The sequence below is a fragment of the Athene noctua genome, chromosome Z, assembly GCF_965140245.1.
Source record: "Athene noctua chromosome Z, bAthNoc1.hap1.1, whole genome shotgun sequence".
Taxonomy (NCBI): Eukaryota; Metazoa; Chordata; class Aves; order Strigiformes; family Strigidae; genus Athene; species Athene noctua.
This window is the reverse complement of record NC_134077.1, coordinates 86,812,271-86,818,270: the sequence shown is the minus strand read 5'-3', so window position 1 is coordinate 86,818,270 and position 6,000 is coordinate 86,812,271. Positions and strand designations below refer to the sequence as shown.

Sequence of the window (6,000 nt, the reverse complement as noted above, 5' to 3'; positions counted from 1 at the left end):
AATAAAATAGATATAATTTACAGTATTTAATTATACTTTATGTCATATTTTACTTATTAACATTAAAAATTTCTTAGTACGGTGTAATTCATAATAATCATGCAGACATTTCATTAATTCAATTAAAAACTGAGCACTTGATGTATTTACTTGCTCAAAAATGCCTACACTAAAATTTGGGTGTTTTTTAATTAAGAAGTTATCAGCTGTGATTTGATGATTTTCTACCCCACTGAAAATGTTTTCATGATGAAATATTTCATGTCTGGAAAGTCAAGATGGGCTGTTTTCTCCTCATCAGGACGGTGTGCAAGCTGAAGTCACTGTCATACTCCCAGAGCAGTAACACAACTTGTAAATCTAAACCATCAGTTCCCATAGTTCTGCTTTGTTGGCTCTTTTCTATTGCAAGTAGCTGCAGCAGTTGTTCACCTGAAAAAGATGAATTCCTGTCAACGAATCATGCTCTCTTATTTTCTTTCAGGGCTTTCTGGGAGTACTGACACCTGCATCCACACAGTTGAGGCTGCTGAACCTTTAACTCAGGCTGCTCTCCTCCAAGGTACTCATTAGTCACAAAAACAGAATTTAAAAAATCTGAAGAGAAAATTACCTATGTCAGAATTTTTATTGTTCTCTGATCAGCAGAGATCCCTACTGGGGTGGAAAAGTCTTGATTTTAGGTATTAAAAAAAAAAAAAAACGGTAGTAAACCTCCTGTAGCTTGGAAACTTTCTTCCTGTAAAGTAAGGAGTAACAAAAAGGCAAAGCTTGCAGAGATCTGGAAATATTTTTTTACAGCCTAAGAGACAACTCACGTATTTCACTCTGGTCTCCTCTCCAGTCACTGAAGTTTCAACATCACAAACATAATCCTTACATTTCAATAGAATACGATAAAATGGAGTCAGAATGTAATTTTTTAGCAATAAAATCAACCCGAAATTCAAGTTATGTAGGAAATGGTCAAAATCTTTTTCCCCATTCAAAAAATCATGTCACTTTCTATCGTACTGTGGATATAAGGGATTTAATGGGTGCAGAGGGACCTTTTGCCTGTCTCTGTATTGAATTTGCCTATTACACTGAAAACTGATTGGGTCAGACACTGCCTGCTACCGTGTGTTTGTACAGTGTTTAATATAATAGGGACTGAATCCTTGGCTGCTGAAAAGGCAGAGCATAGTGCACATCATTGATAATGATAATTTCAAGCTGTGATAAAAACTATCCCTCCTAACAGTTTCTCTGCTTGAAAAACGATGCTGAAAGCAAGTAGGAAAATGTCATCCTCAAACTTTGGTCTTCTGGTTTGTTTACTCAGGCTGTGGTTATTAATTTAAAAATATTGCCTGTATTTATCTTAACTTTGACTGATTGTGTCAAGCTTATAGAAAATTCCACTATAATCAATGTGTGTTTCTTTTTTTACTTTTGTGCCTCTCCTTCCTTCCTATTTTCATTATTGCACAGTGCTTCGGGCACTGTCTCAGAGCTCTCACAGACAAAAAAAAATAACACTGGAAGGGAAAGAGAAAGATGTAATTGGAATAGGTTCAAAATTCCTGTGTAGTATTTTTCCCTTGGGACATATAAAAAGTCTAATCCGCTTTTAGACGTGGTAAAAATTTCAGAAGTGTGTTCTGTACTGTATTATCATTTCCACTTCAACCGCAGGATCGGAATTGTCCTTTAATGTTCATTGAGCTATAAAGTTGTAAGGAGCCGTATCAATGGTGTTTCACAACTAATTATGACATCATCTCTTCCCATCCCACATTTATGTACACTTTCAAGCATGCTCTGGAGGTATGCAACTGCGTTAGCATATGTTTGTACTTCAGTGCATTTACGGTGTCTAAAGCATAGAGTTGCATAGTCTTGCAAACATACACCAATTCTGTAATACTCAAACGAACTTGTTTTAAGCCATTTTAGTCCCAGACAGAAAACCTAAATTAGTAACCCATTTAGATATCTCTGATTCTCTGTTTCTCCGATGTAATGACTAGACTGAGGCAATAACAATACTTCTTTATGCTATTCAAAGTGTATATTAGGATTCAGGGGGGAGCTAGATTCAAAACAGTCCCAGGGCTGAATACAGAGATAATGCATCATTCTATAGCAACTTTCTCCCGCCACTCCCAGGGCATTCACTGCACAAGCAGTACCATTTGTCACCAGGAAATAAGGTTGTTTCTTAAACCTAACACGCAACGATTCTTCCGAGACACGTTTTTAAAGCAGCTGTGGCTTTTCGCGTTATACCCGTAATGTGTAAATATGTTGGAAAAATAAACAGTTAAGTTCCAGTTTAAAACAAAGCAAAACAAAACAAAACAAACAAAAACCCTGCCCCATCTGTCAAATTGTGTGTATGACATCATCAGATATTCTGCACTTGTTTGCAACCATTCAGACCAACCTGCCCTGCAGTCTAAGCTTTGTGTTCCAGCTCTCTTTACGGGGTCAGCGGGCTGGAAAATTACCACATGCTGCCACAGTTAGCTCAGCCAGGTCTTGTTATCATTGTTTCCACGGAATCCATTCATTCCATTATTTTACATATTGGGCAGACGTCCTTGCCACCGAGGCTTGGGCTGCACTAACTTGAAGGGCCAAATGTTAATGGGTCCCTATTGTCGGCAGAATAGCAGCGCAATACGTGGGAAAAAATACCCAGACAGCTCACTGACACTAGTTTAGGACCTCTGGACTTAGGGGGTAGACTGTGGAGAGCTTTTATGTAAACAAGACTTCAGTAAACAACGAATATCTTCTCTGTCAATATTCATAACCCATAATTTTTTCCTTCTCTTCCCCCTCCTTCACCCCCTGGAGCAGTATAACTCTTCAGATACAAAGAGGCAAGAAAGTGGTATGGATGGTCAATGTCTTTTGCAGAGTGAATCTGTGGGATGTGTGCAAGAAACCATACAGCCAGTCCTGATTTATAAGGGATGTTATTGATCTCCCAGGTGGAAAAAAGCAGTTTTAATTCAACCTTGGTCTACTATCTGTGTGGCTGGTAATGGAGCATATGACTGTGGGAATTTAAAGCCTGTGGTTTGTGTATGCCATGGTTGGTGTGTTAAAGCGAAGGTGGAGTATTTCTGTCTGTCTTTTCTGGGTGTGGAATTTCAAGTAAATGGTGATGACAAATTTGATTTTCCTCTTGAGAAACTGAAAAGCCAGGCAACACTTAGAAAACACATAGTTTTGAGCATTCAGAAAAGAAACAACAAACAGGGTAACGAAAAATGTGTTCAAGTTAGGTTGTTGCCCCGTGATGTTGATGGTATCTTTTGTTTTGTTGGGCCAAATGCTATTCTCTGTTGCTTCCCATGCACATCCTTCAGTTCACTATAACTTGGTTCTGATCTGAAGGATCTCTTGCTTTGGGGTAGCTCCTCTGGCTTCACATCTTTCACCCAGTTTTACCCTGCCACGAGTGAGAGAAGGGTCAGGCTGGTGGGGACAGAAATTGGCAGAGTACCTCCAAGCAGGAGATGTCCCTGTCATCACCAGCAGTGACTTTTCAGGGCCCCCACTCTTGTTAGAAAGAGATGTTCAGATTTCTTAATTTGAATGGAGTGAACTGAATAAGATTAAAAACATCTCACACGAACAAGTTGAAAAATCCTTCATTCCAAGAGGGAACCACTTTAAAAACTGCTTAAAAATTAATCCAAAGAGAGAGAGAGAGAGTCGCCGAATGCCTGAGGCTTAATTGTCAGATCTGAACATCTCCTGCTTCTGGTACCAGGCTGGCACTCAGGAGGGGAAGGGGCTGGACTTGGCACCTGCTGCCCACAGGTACTGAGTATTTCAGGTACTGAGTATTTTCTTTCTATTATTTTCATTGCCGTTGGACAAGAAAGGTCTTGATAACATGACCTGGCTGCTCTCACTGTGACAGCATGTGGTAATTAGTTGAGTCCACTGGCATTTTGAAAACCTAAACACAAGTTTCAGCTTTTTAAACTTGCCTGTAATTAGCACAGCTGTTACTTCAGTTAATTTGTTGTATTGATACTGTAAATCTCTCCAAAGAGCCCCACAAAAGTCAGCAACACAATTTATCTTGTTTTCTGCAAACGTTTTGAGAATTTTAGGTCATGGTACTGAATGCCTGAGAAGAATTTGTCATCTCTCTCTAAAGCCCATCTGAAATATATTCCAAGTAGTAATAAGATGTGTTAAAATACTTGCACTATCCAAAAGCCAGGTTAGCCACTTCACGTCTTTGTGAAATATATTCTATTTCAGCTAAGATTATCTCTGTGTCTGGCAGCTAGTTTTAAATAGTTCTCTTCTTCAGATGACATTAAGAGCCAATTGAGATAAATTTATTTTTCCATAAAAGTAATGTGTGTCAAGGCTAGATTTCCTAAGGCAAGCCCTCCAAGCAATCATCATAATAATTTTGTAAACCATAGATAATGTCATCTTGCGATAAAAAGATTTTTTTGAGGGTATGAAATGTTACAATAAGATAAACATTAGAACTTGGTGTTGCCAGTTTGAGTATAATCTTTTCAAAAAATCTTCAAGGGTTTTAAAATAAGCGTAAATAAGAGAGTGAGAAGGGGAAAGACCGAGATAATACAAGTAATAAATAACACTTTAGAAACCCCAATAATTTCAAGCATTCTGAAATGTGATGTTTTGTCCTTAATTTTTCAAGATTTGTGTTGGTGTACATGCATGACTTTGACAATGTACTGAGGGGAGATATGGGGTCTGGAGGAAGTGAAACAGGAATGAATTAATAGGAATGGGCCCTGCTTTATGTGGCCTTTTAAAAACACAAATTGAATTATTCGGTGCAGCAGTTTTTTACCTAGCTTTGCAAGGTAAAGGTGTTTGTGAATGGGGGACAAAGTACAAAAAAGAAAGAAATTTTAATGTACAATGGCAGTCAAATTCCTAAATTGCATTAGCCTTTAGGGACATTAGGGCACTTAATGAGCTTTTTTTGCAGTTTCACCCTGGGTAACAAAAAGTTCAGCCCTTAAAAATGCTAACACTTGCCGGAGAGTCAAAACATTTCCCATCAGTAAACGATATGTTTTGTCACTTAATTCAATATTACTCTCAGTCCTTTGGGACATTCCTCCTTTCCTTCTTTAGTATAATGATCTCCCAGTTTCACAGAACCAGAGTAAACCTGCTCACACCGAGCCCATGGTCTTGTGCTGTCTCTAGTGAGCTCAGGTGACAAGGGGAGGTTTAGTCCTACACTGTCAAACTGTCACTTGGTTTGTAAGGACTCAATTCCCACCCTCTGGCCCCCAGCAGCCTGAATGTGATGGAAAACATTACTGGAAATTTTCACATATGGCTTTTTCTTTTTCGGGAAAGCTTCCTCTTTCAGGATGAAGGTTAAAGCTTGGCAACACTGCAAGGATTCAACCTGTGCTGGGGGTCAAAGTCACCTTCTCTGTCTCAGGTTGCATTTGCCTTTGGAGAGGTTGTTTTCATCAGCTGATCAGGAGTTCTTTCCTTCAGGAAGCAGCTGAAGATGGCCCTGCTTGCTGTGGGATGCTACAGCTGCTGGGGCACTGGACTGGTGGAGACACAGTCCCTCAGAGATGTAGACCAAATAAAATCTTCCCTAAATTACAAAACTTACATTAACTGGAATGTTTGGGATAAGATTTTAGAGAAGAACAAGAAAGACTTAAACCTTCTGAATAGTGGCCTCAAAGCTCATGGGGGAGAATTTAACTGCAGGCTGCCAAGAAATTTCTGACTGTGAAGTATAAGCACAGACAAGTAACTTTCACTACTTGCCTCAAGCACAGAGAGCTACCATTTATCTGAAATTTTTGGGAACACTTGTCCATATGCTCTGGCAGGAATCAAAGGGACTATTGCCCAAAAAAACCTTTAGGGTTTGTTTTTTTTTTTTTTAAAAAAAGAAGTTATACCTTTATTTTTGACATCCATATTTTCCTAATAAAAGTACAGATAATCAAGGGACTGATTCAGTGT

General features: G+C 38.8%; 1 long non-coding RNA gene across 1 annotated transcript in view; it reads right to left on the bottom strand.

Annotated features, from left to right (window-relative positions):
* Positions 1–319: 319 nt before the first annotated feature.
* The window catches only part of LOC141973842 (uncharacterized), a 73,338-nt gene continuing 67,657 nt past the window's right edge, over positions 320–6,000 (bottom strand). The window contains exon 6 of the long non-coding RNA XR_012635606.1: positions 320–432. This is a non-coding gene — a long non-coding RNA (uncharacterized LOC141973842). The remainder of the gene's footprint in view (positions 433–6,000) is intronic.